Consider the following 18,393-nt stretch of genomic DNA (forward strand, 5'->3'; position numbering starts at 1 on the left):
TGTTTTGCCTTCTTGCTCTACTTAGTCAACTGCTTGCATTATTCAGACTACTTCTACTTAAGTTTTTCTATCCATGACCATGAGCGACCATCTTATTTTTACGCAATGATTTTTGAACAGAGCTGATGCCTACTTGCATCACTGGATGAAGTGTTTCATGATTTAGGCTACCCAACAGTTTTAGGCCTATAGAATACTCACATCATTAACTTGGAAATAGCTCATTCTATTTGTACTTAAATTTATGTCGTAACTTCTACGTGTAATTGGTTATCAACGACGACTACTTGAAACCACCTCTGGTCTTCGATATTCCTCTAATTATAGGCGTCGGCAATGCATTGCGAAGATCGAGCATTTTTTATGCAATACAAAACCACAGTTAACACATGACATCGAAGTAAACTTTTTGAAAGTCAATTTCGTGCACTAGAAATTTAGAATTACGTCAATCGGCACTCGGGCAAAAATGCGAATCTGGACCCGATCGTGTTTCGGAGAAACCTGCCCGATTTCTGTTTGGATAGAATCCAAAACACCAAGCATCACACTAAATATATTCCAGAAGCGAATTTGGATTTGAAAATATTAAATCTACTCATCGCTGGTTTAATAAAACCCACAGGACTTGGGACGGATATTCCCCATTCACAGTACATAGGTCTAGTGAAGCAATCCCCGACGCATTTTTAAATAATTATTAACGAGAGTCTTTATTTTTCATCGAACCAAAATACATAACAAACGGCAGTGATGGTGGTACAGAAAATATGCGTGCACAGTATTCGGTATTAGATAGGAATGATCGATAAGACCGTGAAGGTCATCTAGTCTGATCACACCAGCATCAAACAGGTACACTTGACTCAGAACAGTCTGGCTGTAAAAAAATGTTTAGTTAAGAAAGGAAAATAGAAAAAAAATTAAACAATGGTAGCAAATGATCAATGACGCAATGTCTGGGCGAGGTAGGGTAACAGTGTTAGTGTAACGACAAGATGTGATCAAGTAGGGCTTTTTTGAATCTATTATAAGGCAATTCACGGATATGTGATGGTAATGCATTCCAGATGATAGGTCCCGAGTAGTCGATAGATCTCTTAGTTAGGTTGCTATTGGGTTGGGGCAAGTAGACGTTTCCTTTAGACGAAGATCTCGTGTAATGGGAATGGACATGTTTAGCAGGTATGAAAAAGTCATCAAACGCGGGTCTGTGCCCGAGTTTATCATTCCCCGTGTATTTAGTTAGCTTGCATAACTATGTATTGAAGCCTCTTCCACCCTCTAAGCAAAGATATAAAGTTTTTTCATGTTCGAGAGCGTAGATATCAGCGATTTCCAAACTGAGCGCTGCAACAGATTCTCAGGTGCGCGGCGAATATTTTTGAAACTTAATTGTGAAAAAATTGTATCAATATTTAAAATAAGGCAGGCAGATAAGGACAGGCAACTTAAAGAGCTCGAACTACTCCAATATAGGCTACTCGAGCAATGATATGAAACCGATTACCAATATGACGATAGAGAGGGCTGGCACTCTGATATGCCGTGACAGCATGGGTTTGGATATGGCAGAGACTTGCAATCAGGCAAACAAGGCATAGTGCCTGAACTTTTGTCAGGATGAGTAAGAGATAATTATGAAAACCTCTCATTACTAGTATTGCTCTTTTATGTCTATTTTGTTGAGGGATTACTTTCTACAACCAAAATCACGCATTTTTTTAAAATTCAATGGTCAAGAATATAGTAGTCCCCGACCGATATTGGATTTTTGGGCCGAATGGAGTGTCAACAGTATGACTATGGACCTGACTCAAACTATAGGATTCGACTTGACTCGTGTTGAGACTATGGCCTAAAGAATGTCACTCGGAATCTTGTGACTATATAGTATAGGTTACAACAGTGGTTCCCAACGTGGGCGTTATCGCCCCCCAGGGGGCGATTTGGCGGTCTAGGAGGGCGAAAATAACGAAGGGGGCGATAGGGGGGCGAAAAGGGACGAAGGGGGTGATAGGGGGCGAAAACAACGAAGGGGGCGATGGCGCGTTAAAACGGCTATATTGGAGTCGGGACCGTAACTATTGCACCCCAAACCCCCCAATTGGGGGTGGGAGCCCGAAATCGAAGGAAGCTCAAAATTCTTTCGTTAATTAACATGAATGATAGAGTAATTTTTTAGAAATTCATGCAACATTTTCAAAAATTTTTCGCGCTGTGCGCGATTTCATATTTTCATGTATCTTGATGTTGTGGTCCCCATCACCCAACAAAAATACGCATGATTTATGGAAATGGGAGACTTCAGGGTCGGCCATTACTGCGCCACGACGCACCAAGACATATGAAGTTAGAGGCCATGTAACTATGCGACTCCGAGAAGTGTGCCAGAACGATTAGAAGCGAGAAGACCGAAAACTTCGATATTTCTACATATATGTTTAATTGTCCATAGGTGCCTCAATGGCTGGCGTCGAATGTTCCTGTCCTGGCGACCTTAACCCTACAGGACAAATGCCATCCCGCAAGGAAAAAATTATTTGCCAGTAAAGAAATACCAATATGAAATCATGAGCGTCTTTTAGTTTGGTACGTTTTGACGATTTCCATATCTTCTGACATAGCAGATATAGGAGGTCACGAAATAGCATCATGTATCAAGAAGTCGATATAACAACGATTCCGCACGAAGATGTTTAATCATTATTTAGTGGTCCTATCTTTTCCAACATACCACATCGACCATATTGACCGATTCAAACATGAATTATATAAATTTGGCGCGTTTAGGACTCACTCTAAGTGCAAAACATTTTGGATTTGAAGTTGTCAGTATCAGTATCAATTCCAGAAATGTCTTTCCTAAGCTGTAAAATTAAAGGGATTGACGATGGCATACATCTTGAACATTTTTCTTCGCGTTTTGCACGTTTTAGTTGAACTGGATTGGTTTAACAGAGCAAAATATAGCAATAATCCCAAGCCTATTAGCATTTATGTACGATTGCAGGAATGGCATCCTAATATTGTATGAGGCCGTTTGGTGTACAGCCTGTGGGAGCCGGACTATTATCAGGAACCAGCATTATTGCAAAATACCAAGCAAATATTACAGTGTTGTAGTGAGATATCGTCGTATAGTACAATCTAGCTGCACCACCAATGAGTTGTGGGGCTGGATTCTATAGTCCGACCTAGGTCGACTGCAGAATTTCTACCTAAGTGTTGGACGATTATTTATAGGCTCCTCCTCGCCATCCCACCCGTTGTAAGTTGTGCAAAAGTTTAGCACTTAACGATAGATACGCTTAGGCGTACAGAACATCATATCACATTTGAATAATGTATTGATATTTATTGCCGAAGCTTTTCGGCTGACACTCGTCAGGGGATACCGTCAGCAATAATGCGAGCTTCCGAATAAATATGTTTAACACCAATATATATATCAATTATGACGTCAGTATAAGCTAGAAAAAACGAGAGAATTGTAGCGTTGGCACGGATAACGATATACATGACAGTAACATTACCAATGCCGGTTGACTAGATACTATGTAAAAATAACTCCGGACTCTCATCAACTCCTATAAATAATTATCATTTCAACAGACGCTGCTCCAGATAGCGCTAGCTTTTGAGAGTAAAAATTGAGATTCTCTTTTTATTGCATCGCAATCTGGTTGTGTATGAAACTGATAGAATTATTGGAACTGATCATCAGTTCGTATCAGTGGTGCCACTCCTAGTGTTTTAACACTAGATCTAGTGTTTTTTCGGTCGTCCTAGTGTTCTAGTGTTTTTTTTCGCAAAAGTTTGCCAATCTAGTGTTTTTCTGCATTTGTGCGAACAATGAATATTCTAAAGTTAGACTACTAAATAATACGCTAAATTATCGCTGATAAGGCGATTTAGTGTCTCTGGCTGTGTTTGTTTTCAATAATTCTATGTGGTGGTGCAGTAACAAGCAATTATTACGTAACAGGGTGCGCTGTGAATCCGTACTTATGAGCGAAAGTCTCTGACAAAATGAAGAGCGATTTCGCTCTGATGCTCTGTCGTTTTTTGTTGAACTCAGTCTGCAGATTCGGGCAAGATTTTCATTTGCCGAGGACAGCATACTTGAGTGTATAGAATCCGTTAACAGCCTAATCAACACAAAGAATAGTAAAATCAATCATTCCTCTAGCTGTGCAATTTCCCTCTGTGATATTATTTGATGAGCTTGATGATTTGTCGGAAGAATGGGCTGCTTTGGCATGATCGCAAAATGAGTTGCAGGTGCCCTCCAACAGAATTTTTGCAAAAATTGAAATCTGTGCACAATGCGTTTGGTGAATCAAAATTCCCTTTACTGGGGAAGCTCATGACGAATCTCTTAGCATTGCCACATTCCACTGCATTCGTGGAAATGAGGTATGCTGCACATGGACATGAACACCCCCCATTGTTTGGTTGAAGATGTACGGTAGTGAGCAAGATGCCACACAAAAGATACGCATGTTTGATGGATGGTGTACAATCGAATGATAAATTTTTATGACCCCGTACAATTCGAAAGCGACAATATTTGATTTTTTTTTTTGCGCTATTGAATTAATTTCATTAATTTTCATGCAGTATTATCAATTCGTTTCATTAATTATCGTCGAATAATCATGCAGTATATCATGCATATGTATCGAATTTATGTGCGGAACACTTCTTATCTATGGATTTGTACCTTGGTCATCATGATTACTTGGCAACGGCAAATTTTTCCAGCAATTTACTAATCTAGTGTTTTTTTCGCCAATCTAGTGTTTTTTCACGACATAATCTTGTGTTTTTCCTGGAACCTAGAGTGGCAACACTGGTTCGTATAGTATAGACCACTGGTTCTCAACCTTTTTCACTTCGCAGACCGGTAAAATTACGAAAGATATTTGGCGGGCCGGTAGACCCTAAAATTGAGATCAACCCCAAATGTAATGTATGCAGCCGTTTTTCTGCAAGTATGTCTCTAGAGCAGTGGTTCTCAAGCTTTTTCACTGTGGGAGCCATTTTATGAACCTCAACTCTGTCGGGAGCCGCATGATGGCACGAATAACGTAATTTATTGAGAATAGAAAAATATCATCAAAAATGGTATCAACGAAATGGTGTACGGCTAAAATAGCGACGGCCTTAATAGCGACGGCCAAAACACCGACTGGCCACAACAGCGACGGCCATAACAGCGACGGCCAAAACCGCGATTGGCTCAAACAGCGACGGCCAAAACAAATACGACAATTTCCCCAGACGACACTGTGACAGCGGGCACTCCCCATACGGACAACTTCCGAAACGACGTTACCCAGCCACGTCCCTTCACCGATGGTATACCGAGGTATACCCTTCACCGTTGAAGCCGATTGCGGATGATTTACAATTTACATTCTTCCAGATAGTAAATAGATAGTGATCACCACAGATTTAGCGTCACAACATGTTTATTGAGACTTAATCCACAATCTTTCTGAGTTCCGAGAGCATGTGAATTGAGTTTGGATGAACAAGGCGTGACGCTAAATCTGTGGTGATCACTATCTATTTTGCAACTTAGTGCGAAACTTGAAATTGAATTTGATTTTTCACAAGTTTGTCATAACGAGGTTTCATCGTGGAGGAAGCTGTGCACAAGAGCTGTTTCAGATGACGATCAGTCAATCGGTTGCGATATTTGCTTTTGATCCTCACTAATTTGCTGAAAAGGGCTTCACATACATAGGTTGAACCGAACATGCAGGCATTCTTCGATGCGTTAGCTATCAGGTTGGGGTATTTTTCTTCAGGAACAGCACCCCAAAATTCAAGGAGTCCATTGCTTTGAAACAACAGTCGCAATTCTATATCGGACTGCAAGTCCAGCAGTTCCATCTGAAAAATATCAGGGGCAGTGGCGGCATCTACTGCCATTGGGTTTGAAAATATATTCATCAGGGGTACGGAATGATGCATTCCCTCTATTCGACGTTTAAACCCGTCAATCAAGGTACTAATAACCTGGTCATATGTTTTGAATGATCCATTCTGTCGGTGGTTTGAAAGCGTTACAAAATGTGTCGTAACACCCTCCTCTAGGTGCTTTCTCCAAAGACACAATTTCTCAATGAAACCAGACACTGTCCCGTACCAGGCGTGACAGAGCTTGTTATTTCCTTGTAAGTTCCGATTTAGTGACGACAGGTGTGAGGTAATATCCACCATGAACGCCAAGTCAGCAACCCAGTGTTCGTTTCCCAACTGAGGGATGTCTTTCTTTCCTTCGACAAATATTTTAATCTCAGGAAGTAGCGCGTAAAATCTTTTGAGGCATGCAGCTCGGCTTAGCCATCGTACAGCGGTGAACATGATCAAGTCTCCATGGTCAGCATCAATATCGGTGAGAAAAGCCTTGAATTTTCGATGGTTAAGTGCGTTTGCTCGAATCCAATTTACGGTCGATATTACTATATCTGTCACATTGGACATCTTTAATGATTTAGCAACAAGACTTTCCTGGTGTATAATGCAGTGTTGCCAAGTCACAGCGTCAAGATTCTGTTCAGCACGCCATTTGTTGACGAGTCCTTGAAGACCTAGATTTTTGCCGAGCATTGCTGGGCAGCCATCTGTCGCCAATGAATATAATTTCGATGGGTCTAAATGCGCTTCTTGAAGAGTAGCATGAAATTCACGAAACATGTCGGTTCCCTTCGTTGTGCCATGAATAGATCGCAAAGTAAGAAACTCCTCGCAAATCTTGAAATCTGGCATGACTCCCCGGATGAATACAGCTAATTGCTCTATGTCGGTAATGTCGTTAGTGCTGTCAAGAGCAAGCGAGTAGTAAGAAAAATCTTGCGACTTGTGAATAAGTTGCTCATGCAGATCTTGGGATATGCAATCGACACGACGCGTTACTGTATCATTGCTAAGCTGCAATTTTTTAGCTTTCTGCTGAATGGCAGGAGAACAATTGTCTTCGGTAAACAAAACAATAGCCTGCTTCTAGAGTCTAGAGCATGCGTGGTCAACCTTGTTTGCTATTGGCGGCCGCATTTCGATGACTTATATGGTATACGGTCGCATTCCAGGAAACATTCGCAATGAACTTTTCTGGTGAACTCCGGACTATTCTACTGTTTCATATCATCTTACTATACGCACCGAAATCGCTACATAGTGGTCATGTTACGTATAAATACCCGGATCGGTTCGCGCGAAAATTATTTCAGTTTCACGAATTTCGTCATTAATATTCTTAGTTTCACATATTACTATTAAATATATATCCTTTCTCAGCTAAAGCGGTCAGATTCATCAGTAGAGTTGATGGAGGGTGTGTTTTCGAAAATTTAGGGCAAGTTAAAAATGATGATGCATCTTCGGGTGGGCCAATTGTTAGTATAGTCGCGTGTTGTTATTTCTTGATCTCCCATCAGGATTGTCGGTATAGTGGAAAGATGTTTGGGATCTCCTAAACGTACCAGAAATAAATTTATTTCGTAAGGAGCGCACGATTCCAAATTGGTATTTCTATAAGGGGTGCATCATTTTCCTCCACTGTTCGCATGTCTACTGTGGGGTTCAGATTGCAAATGGCTCAACGACTATATTAAAGTCGAAAAATGAAGCCGCATTGAATCACACCTAGCGCGAAGAAAATTATTTCAATATCAGTCAAAATATCTCAAAAACTCGGGAGTCAATTCGTAAATTCAATTTTTATGTCGACGGCCCCCAACACATAGCCTACTAATTGAATTCCGTGTCCGCGACCGCACAAATTTCCTTCTAAGGCCGCAGGTTGGCCACCCCGTACTAGAGTAACATTTTTTGGGTTTTGTTCGTAATTAAATATGTTTGTGATGGTATTCATGTGATTTTACGGTAGTGTCTGCTCAGTGCTGAGTCGAGGTAAAATTGTCTTGCAAACATAAACATATAGGCTAATTTCACGCCGAAGACCGTGGATTAACCGACCGCGCCAATCTCTTAGACAATATCCAGAGATGAATCGTTTTGGAGTAGGACCAAGCCCTCGTCGAGCTATCTTGCTCATTTCGCAATACTTCCAGACGTAGCCTACTACGAGTACAATCCACCGCACGAAAACACCTGGCAACAGCGATACCTGGCCAAGTGGCCCTCCACAAAATTATTTAATCGAAGACGAATGATAGTACTAATTGCCAGTGGCGGCTCGTGACAATATCGGATGGTGGGGCAAGGGCTGCAAGCGACTTTTCACCAAGATGACGTCACAATGGCGTTTTCCAACGTAAACAAGTAACTTAATGATGGTACGGTAACATGAATTTCCCGGCAACAGTGATTTTAACGTATGTGCCACGAGAGGTCCGCTGGTGAGCTGTGACTTGAAGTGTGGTAACTGCGTAAACGGCGTACGGAACAAAGATTCAACACGGTTCATGTTCGCATTACACCTGACTAATTATCTGCAGAAATGGAAATGACTATAACTCGAGAGATAGCGTAAGCCTAATTGGAAAGGTCAACGAATTCGGACAGATACGCAATTGTTATCTCATAGATTGGGCCTGTCCTATTGAATCCAAAACATCATTCTAAAGAACTAAGAATAGCAGCCTCGGAAATTTGGTCTCGGTAGTCGGTACAGCATAAGAGATTTTGGCCTTGAAACTGGAGACTGTAACACGACACATACGTTTTTATTACCGTCTTATAGGTCTGCTGCGAAATCGCCTTTGGAAAATATATTACCGAATAAATACGTGGATGAAAGCCTTAAACTTGGTACACTGTTACATGACATTATCGAGAAGTGGCCTCATGGCCCTTTTCGGTATGGTACACTGTCGAAATTAATGCGAACAGACCAACACCGAATTTTGCGTAAAATTTACTGAGGAATAGGCTGATCAAGTGATCAGCTGTTAGCCGCCATCGAAAACGAAATAACTATCGCGCTTGACAGGGGGTTGTAAGCAAAGGGCTTGAAGGCCACAATTTCACGGTGAAATTGACATTGGAGAATATAATATCAAAGTAAATATTTGAAAGCAAACTGAGAATGATATCATCATCTCAGTTAACGTTACCGCAGATACACCGGCTTTTGCGTGAAATCCGCAATGTGTTGTAGGCTAAAGTGTCAGATCGGAGCACATCTTTACCATACTCGACCTTGATAACGAAATTACTGCCCTAATCATTGAGTGTCAACCTTGAGACTTGGCACAGCGTTCGATACTAAAATCAAGACATACCGTGCAAAAGCTTATGACAGATCTAGGTAAGGAGCATCGTTAAAATCAATAGAGACCAATACCGGCTTTGCGTATAATCTGTTAGCGATAAATGACGAGTCAGCTCTCACTCGAATTAGGAAACGAAATTACCACTAACACAGTTCAGTGACAAACTTAAAACTTGGTACAGCGTTCGATACTAACATTAAGACTTACCGTGCCAAATGTCATAACCGATCTTAGTATTGAGCATCGTCAAAACCAATGGATACCAATACCGGCTTTTGAGTAAAATCTGTTTGCGATACATGACGGATCAGCACACACTCAACTTCGGAAACGGAATTACTACCCTAAACTTTAAGTAGAAACCCTGAAACTTGGGGCAGTGTTAAATACCACCATCACGACATGACATCACAAGTTTCAAGAGTTTTCATGGTGTGAAACCCCATAAAAATCGACCTATACCAGCAAAGGTCGACTTAACGCATATGACGGTAACAGAGTTCAGCTATAGATACGATTGTTACATCACACCTTAAGGGCACAGAGCTATCGTGCCCCGGTTGCTCGGTAATTTTATGAATAGGAGAGAGTAAATCACCGTTTCTTTATCGGGCGCGGCTTTGAGAGAATAGACAGTGAAAGCTTGTAATGAGCGCTACCGGGGCAAGCCCCGGCTAGGCATTCGCAAAGCGAAAGCACAGAAGAGAATTCGATTTTCGCAGAGACTTCGCTATATATGGGCATTTACAAGCGAAAGGACAAGAAGTATACGATTTTCGCTGGGATTTCGGTTTATATAGATAGGTGTGCGTCTATAAATGGTAAAGAATTGTTATTGAGCAGAATTTTAGGTGGGGCAATGCCCCAGTTGCCCTATAGGACGAGCCGCCACTGCTAATTGCGTAGTTTAGTGAGGCAGCTAGTACTTAGCGAGTCGCTCGCATGTCGTCAACTGAGACAGCTTGAGCTTTGACTCAAATCGAACATGTTTCCGGGCCTAATCTTACCTCACGAATTTCTGCATCAGTTTGAAATTTGACGTTTTATTTGTGTACCAATTGGGCAGCCTTCAACATCTTGCACCTTGAAATTAAGGTATAAAATCCTGATATACCTCGCGGACCGGCAGAAATGTCGTCACGGACCGGCGGTTGAAAATCACTGGTATAGACGACCTTGAAATTTTGATAATGCAATGTGATATATTTTAAAATGACGTTCTATGCTCGGGCGATTAGACGTCCAGGCTTGCACTTGCTTATCGTTGGTGCACACGGCACTAAATTTCGATTTAATTAAAAATTTGGACTCAACATTTTTGAATTATTAAATACACATTAAATTATAATCAGTACTTTTCTAATCTATGATGAGGCAAGGGCTGGTTAGTTATGTTGGGTTCTCGATGCTAATTAGTTTCATTAGCTGCATGAGTTGCATTGTACGAAATAAACGCATTCAATCGTTCGTGCAGGTGGATTTACATCGTGATTATTATGCTTCTATAATCTGTTATGAAGCAGATTGCAGAACTTCTCGAGTGTGCAGTATGTTTGGATCGTTTCAAGGAACCAAAAGCGCTACCTTGTCAGCACACATTCTGTCTGAGACCATGCCTGCAAAATATCGTCATAAATAACAGGTGGCTCTTCTTTATATATGTAGCGTAGCAGCATCAGTACTATAAACAGATTCTGATCCCAAATTTTATAGTGAATAGTCGGGGTACAACGATTAGTTTTCTATAATCTCTCTTGAAGATGTTGACAATGATCCATGTAACGATAGCGTACCATCGTTGTTTAGAAGTACTGCAGCAATTAGAGCTTAATGTCTCTGATGATCTGTATAGAAGTACAGCTAACCAATCGTCTTGGTGCTCGGCTATACAATACTTATCTCGAGAAGCTGTTGCCTTGGGTGAAGTTCTTCGTACCAGATATATGCTCAATACAATGGTTTATTCGACGTTGATGCAGTAGTAGCGTATAGAGTCTCAATCATAATAATCATCTAAAACACTTGTTACAGGCACTTATGTACGAGTCTGGACTCTCGAGTAATTGCAACAAGAAGTAGTTTCTTATTCGAGACATAGCAAATTATCATGGACGAGTGATCACAGCAGAATAGCTGCAGTACCAAGCCATGCGTGTGATCCTGATGTAAGCCATGCTCTTGGTCTGCTGTGTTTCTTATTTGATTGGCATATTTAGTAATTGTTTACCTTTCTACAGGCATAATTAGTTATTAAGATCAATGATGTTAGTGTAGGATTGTTGCCGGAATAAATTGGTAAGATTTGCATTGTTAGATAGGACGCAATAGGCTAGTACTGATTCTGTTTTTGTATAACTTTTAGTTCACCGTATCACTTCCGTATTTCCACTGCAAAAAGAAGATTCATGCGCCTTGGGCCCTGTGGATAAACGCAGTTCACGCAGGTATCACGCAGTTCACGCAGGTCACGCAGGTATCACGTAGGTATCACTATAGAGCAGACCTGGGCAAAGTGTGAATTAGCATAAATTATAGAGTATTTTTTGGAAAATTTATGCATCTATTCAATTTTTTTTTGCTGTAGGCGTGATTCCATGCTCCCAAATATCTTGATTTTTGGGTACTCATGCATCCCCAAGAAAAAATGCGCATGATTTATAGAAATGGGCATTGGGCATATCGGCGTTAGCCTTTACCTTGCCACGACGCACCAAGCGAGGAAACCTTGGCCGAACAGGACTGCCCTTATGCTGACCGAAAACGTTATATATACAAAATACTGTCTTGGCAATCATTGAGTAAATTGAGCCGAAACTTCACCGATGGTCTGAAATCGGTCAATCGTTACATAATTTAGAATGAGAATTGTTCAAAACCCTACAAAAATATTAAAGCGAGTAAAGTATCATATAAATGCTTGTTTCAAGAACAATTTTTCATAGCTTTTTCATTTCCGTTTTTTGACTAGGATGATGAAATTGCAGAGTACACGGCTTAATATAGGGTTACCATACGTCTTCTTTTTTGAGATTTTGTCCTCTTTATTTGAGATTTTGTCCTCTTTTTTGAAAATTTAGGTCAGATTTAGAGCAAAATGCGAGTGATATGCCGTAAATTAGCACAGAAGTGACGCTCTGGCGGGTATTTCGGAGTGAAAAACGGTGACATGAGGTCTGTGCGAAAAGCTGACCTTTTTTTTTAGTCAACCACCTAGCAATGTGGAGGGCTCTGAGCGGAAAGTTGACCTTTTTTTTTTAGTCAACCGATCACAAAGTGGGAAAAATTCACCGATATTTGAGAATTCTACTCCGGTTTTTCAAGTCTCAAATTTCTGAAAAAGTGTCCTCTTTTTAGATTTCTGGCGATCTGTATAAAAGTATAGCTAACCAATCGTCTTGGTGCTCGGCTATACAACACTTATCCGGATATAGCCTGTTACTCTTTATGAAGTTCTTTGTAACAGATATATGCTCAATACAATGGTTTATTCGAACATTATATAGTAGCATATGAAGTCTCAATCATAATGGTCTCTTACACGTGTTACACTAATATACGAGTCTATATGGCTCAGTGGGCTCGAGTCACCACAAGAAGTAGTTTCTTATGCGAGACATCGCAGAATATCATGGACGAGTGATCTCGGGGTCTGTCGCAATGGGAATGCATAAGTTTGGAATATGGTAGATCGGTGTTTCCCATACTTTTTTGACCCAACGCACCTTGTTAAGCTCAACCTATATTCATCACTAGCCCTGAAGACAACCTATTTGAAACCAAGAGGTACTCCTTGTGTATATATTAATGAGGATAGCTAGTTACCCATTGCTGCTGCGGTTTACCCGTCCGTTGATAAATTTCTCAACTTTGACATTCAGAGTTATATTTTTTTTATAAGGAGCAGAAAATTTATACCGGTAGTACTCTGAATGTCAAAGTAAGGAAATTCAACATCGGTACGGTCAACGACAGGAGTAACAGCTGCGCATAGGTCGCCAACAAAAAACGGGTCGCGAGCCACTTTTCAAAATTCGTAGAGCCCGCGGGCTGCATGACTTCCATATCGAGATAAAAAAATAGGCAACGCAGTTTACCAACCGCGTTTTGATAACTACGTAAGGGTTGTTCAGTAATGACCGACTTTCAAAAAGTCATAGTTTTCAGTCCGTTTCCCATGCCTTTCTCATGAAAGCATATTCTAGCTACTTTTTTTCTGTAACTTGCATCTGTGTGCTTGTTAAGCTGGAAGAAAACCGGTTGAACATAGGCGATTCCCCTAAAATTTGAGTACCATTGATCTATGCATGTACCAAATTTTAAAGGATTTGGAAATGGGGTGGTTCCAAATTTTGTTGTCCAGGTTCGGAATGGCCCCCCACTGTTACCATAGGCCCAATCACGAAACGCGAACTTGACTTCCCATTATTGGATCAGTGAAGTTCCGTCGCCTGCGGTTACTTTCGGTCAAAATATCTTCGAAGCCGGCCTTATCGGTCTAGACCAGTGGTTCCCAACGTGGGCGATATCGCCCCCCAGGGGGCGATTTCGCGGTCTAGGGGAGCGAAAATGACGAAGGGGGCGGTAGGGGGGCGAAAATGGACAAAGGGGGCGACGGGGGGCGAAAATAGCGAAGGGGTGATAGGGGGGGCGATGACGCGTCAGAACAGGCTGACCTTTTTTTTTTGTTTTTTTGTTTGTTTTAGTCAACCCACGGAAATGGGAACCACTGGGCTATACTGCTCCCATGTTCTGATATCAGATCAATCTTTGTAAAATTATGAATTCCTCCCTATAATTGCGGCACGTCAAACGTTCGTTAGCTGCAAAATGAAAACGCGACAGCTTTTACGATTTCCTGATGCATTTCTACACTGACATGATGTGTGCAACTAATTATTTTGACAAACCATGCCAAGTAGGCCTACACCAACTATTTTACACAAATATCTAAAAAATGTTTTTTTTTTCATGCCAGGCGTGAATTCAAAATACTAAATCACAATTTTACGATGCGTGTAGAATGTCAGTCTGCAAGGTCCCGTCAAATAAGGCCTGCTTGGAAATACATTGAATTCCCCTATTATTGTTGCGGCGGCCCGCGGCGCCATCAAAAAGTAGGAATTGGCCCGCGAGCACATTTGAGTTTGAGACCTCTGACCTAGAGGGATGTTACGAAAATATAAGCGACGACATGCTAGAGACCGGTCTTCACAAGACCTATAGCGGACGAAGGAGGCGTGATGAAAACTTTTATGTTTTTTTTTCTGCTGAGCGTGGGCGTGACCTTCCCTGATTCGGAATCTTACGTTCCAACAAGTAAGACGAAATCTATCGAATTCATTCATGGTTTCAATAATGATGTAAATTCTTTACACTCTAAGTTTAGAAGTGTTGCTCAACCCGGAAAATTGAACACGAAACATGATCCAAAAATTGAACGCCTAGAAGTGTTGCGAAGTGTTTAAATCAGTGGTTCCCAGCGTGGGCGATATCGCCACCCAGAGGCGATTTGGCGGCCTAGGGGGACGAAAATGACGAAGGGGGCGATAGGGGGGCGAAAATGAACAAAGGGGGCGAAAATAGCGAAGGGGCGATAGGGGGCGATGACGCGTTAAAGCGGCTATATTTGAGTCAAGTTGGAGAAATGACCTATTTTTTGTAGTCAACCCGCCGATGATTACAGATTGTATACCGATTTTTCGGTTCACAAAATCTGGGGGGGGGGCGATGATCGGCGTTGAGCGTGAAAAGGGGCGATGAGTCAAAAAAGGTTGGGAACCACTGGTCTAGACTTAGAGACTGATGATTAAGACAGGCCGGTACCAGTGATCGTGTTTGTGCAACTGCATAATTCGAGAAGAATATGGTGAAATTGCTTTACATCCTAACCTTTCAGCCCCAGCTGCCACACATTGCAGCACTGGAGAATGGAGTCGATACTATTGTGACTAAATTTCAATGAGGATACCAACACCATAATATCATTGAGAATTTCATGCAGGGTGTAGATATTTCACTTGCTATGACACTTGAAAACTGCTAACACATTACTAACGTACCAGAAAACATCTTTTGTTGCCATGTCAGAATCTGTTGTTATCAAAATTCAGAATAACAATTAAGAACCAAACAATGATTCCAAATTGTCTTGGAAGCAGCATATTGAATGCACAATATCAAAACTAGCTCGGTGTGTGGGAATAATGACCCGTCTCCAATCTTTGGTTTCCAGATCAGCGCTACGAACCATCTACTTCTCTCTTTTCCACTCTCATCTGCAATATGGAATCGTAGTATGGGGAAATGCATGCACAACATTTTTGTACAGAATTCGAACCCTGCAAAACCGTGCGACACGGCTGATCTCATCTGTACCTTTACGTACCAATTTATCGCCTTACTACCGTAAGCATCAAATTTTGCGAGTTGATGAACTATATCGCTTCGAAGTATCAAAAGTTGTTCACAAATATTTTTCAAATAGTCTGCGTACTGTGTTTGATGACTTTTTCATACCTGCTAAACATGTCCATTCCCATTACACGAGATCCTCGTCTAAAGGAAACATCTACTTACCCCCACCCAATAGCCACCTAACTAAGAGATCTATCGACTACTCGGGACCTATCATCTGGAATGCATTACCACCACATATCCGTGAATTGCCTTATAATAGATTCAAAAAAGCCCTACTTGATCACCTCTTGTCGTTACACTAACACTGTTGCCCTACCTCGCCCAGACATTGCTTCATTGATCATTTGCCACCATTGTTTAATTTTTTTTCTATTTTCCTTTAACTAAACATTTCTTTACAGCCAGACTGTTCAGAGTCAAGTGTACCTGTTTGATGCTGGTGTGATCAGACTAGATGACCTTCACGGTCTTATCGATCATTCCTATCTAATACCGAATACTGTGCACGCATATTTTCTGTACCACCATCACTGCCGTTTGTTATGTATTTTGGTTCGATGAAAATAAAGACTCTCTCTCTCTCTCTCTCTTAGTCAACGGAAAGTATTAAGTCAAGTAAATATGTAGCAAGAGCAATATGAACCATTCAATTAATGTACTATGTGCGTTATGCATCTATTTTTGTTGCAATTTATGAAACTAGGCTGTGATATCGTGACCAATCGGATAAATGTGCTTAATAGTTGATAACGTCAATGTTTCTTGTCACATAACAAATATATATTCTGAAATATTATTTGTTTGAGTATTCCTGTTATATTGACAATACCAGCTCTGCAGTTGGATGGTAGAGCAGGGATTTTACCAGTGTTGGGATCAAGTCACTACCTTCGACTCACGAGCCATTTCGAGTCATTGCACATTTTGACTCGAGTCAAGTCAAGTCAATCGATTTTTGAAGGTGACTCGAGTCGAGTCGAGTCAAGTCATCGGAAAACATGGCGCTCGACAATGGAGACTGACCTAGCGCAACGCGGGCTGTCGCTTGAAGACGCCCACGACCGCCTACGTTGGAGACGCTTAATACGAGCCTAAAACTGATTATCTTGATGTTTTTTTGTTTCCTGTTTCTTTTGCCCTTTTCATTTATATTTATCTAATTGAAAAGTCGATATATATATATAAGTCAAGTCACGAGTTAAGTCATAATTTAAGTCAAGTTGCCCTTTCGAAGTATGAGGTATGATAACATCATTGCATTTTGCTAGCTAGTTGAAGTATAGATTGAGTGATCATCGATTCTGAACCGATGAACGAATATAGAGTTAAATATACACACAAGAAGGCCCTGTATCGCTCACATAGTGGCATAGCCCCAGTTCATAGTTACCAGTTAAAATAGCGAATAGATGATAGAAAATCGAATTGATTGGATGTAATACATTACCAATTTACAAAGTGATATGATACAATTCGAGCCTGCGCCAATGGTTGGGTAATATATAAACTATATTCAAATTCAATTTCAATAAAACAACAGGTTTGGTAAAGGTAAAAACAGAGAACAGAAATAGACGACTTGCTATTAAATTATTTTATTATATTTTACGGCAAGGTAAGCTGTTTTATTATTTGTTATTATTTGTTTTATTATTTGTGAGAGAGCAATGTATAGGCTCAGTAAAACGCACACACACGCGTTTCCACACCACACCAGCGTTCGGCAAACAAACCGACAATATGCTAGATACGGTGATTTTTATCGATACCAATTACTTGATAACTTGAAATTGACTCGTGAATTTTGCTCCGATCGAGTCACGAGTCAATCCGCATTTCTGATACGCCGAGTCAAGTCAAGTCAAGTCAAGTCATTTTAGCAAAGTGACTCGAATCAAGTCAAGTCATGACTCGAGTCATCCCAACACTGGATTTTACATGGCGTGGAGCATGGGTGTGCAACTGCGCATTGAAGCATCAAGTACCTTGTCATTTGAACCCGTAGTATGTTTCATCAAGCCTCTTTAGAAATCAACTCTTCAAATACTGGTGCAGCAATTGACGGCTTAATGTCTCTGGCGATCTGTATAAAAGTATAGGTAACCAATCGTCTTAATTGGTGCTCGGCTATACAACACTTATCCGGATAAAGCCTGTTGCTCTTGATGAAGTTCTTCGTAACAGATATATCCTCAATACAATGGTTTATTCCAGGGGCGGGCAATTTCTCTAGTCGGCGGGCCGGATATATGAAAATTAAGTACTTGGCGGGCCGGATTGCTGAATCGATACATTATCCGCCCATTTATCCACATATACAAGGAATATATCGTATTTAATGAATGTATTTTAACGACCACAATGGCACTTCAAAGCCATTTCTTGCCGATAGTGACGAAGACAATGTGGATTTGAAAATAGCATTGTCATACAGGCGCAGCCATGTCTGCTTCTATCTGATCAATCAACACACGGTGCAATCATTAATTAAGATTTCACGGCGTTCGATAAGCCCGGTACCCCAAATTTTCCAAGATATCAATTCATTAGGGTTGACTAGGTGACGAGATAGCGTCGTCGTTCAACTGTGTGGCCTCGTTAATCTCGATATTCGATTCATGCAGCCAGCGTCCTCTACGAAATTTGAAAAGTAGCCCGCGACTAGGGCTGGGCAAAATCGAGTACCTGAATGATTCGATTCTGAATCACGTAATATGCTTCGAGT

The 18,393-nt window shown here is 41.0% G+C and overlaps 1 long non-coding RNA gene across 1 annotated transcript in view; it reads left to right on the forward strand.

The window, feature by feature from the left end:
- LOC145444639 (uncharacterized) overlaps nt 1-16,252 on the forward strand; it is a 233,148-nt gene extending 216,896 nt beyond the window's left edge. Inside the window, exon 2 of the long non-coding RNA XR_013916732.1 lies at nt 15,546-16,252. This is a non-coding gene — a long non-coding RNA (uncharacterized LOC145444639). The remainder of the gene's footprint in view (nt 1-15,545) is intronic.
- The last annotated feature ends 2,141 nt before the right edge of the window (nt 16,253-18,393 follow it).

This window comes from Botryllus schlosseri, chromosome 8 (genome assembly GCF_051294905.1).
Source record: "Botryllus schlosseri isolate E-star chromosome 8, Bs_hap1, whole genome shotgun sequence".
In the NCBI taxonomy this organism is placed as follows: Eukaryota; Metazoa; Chordata; class Ascidiacea; order Stolidobranchia; family Styelidae; genus Botryllus; species Botryllus schlosseri.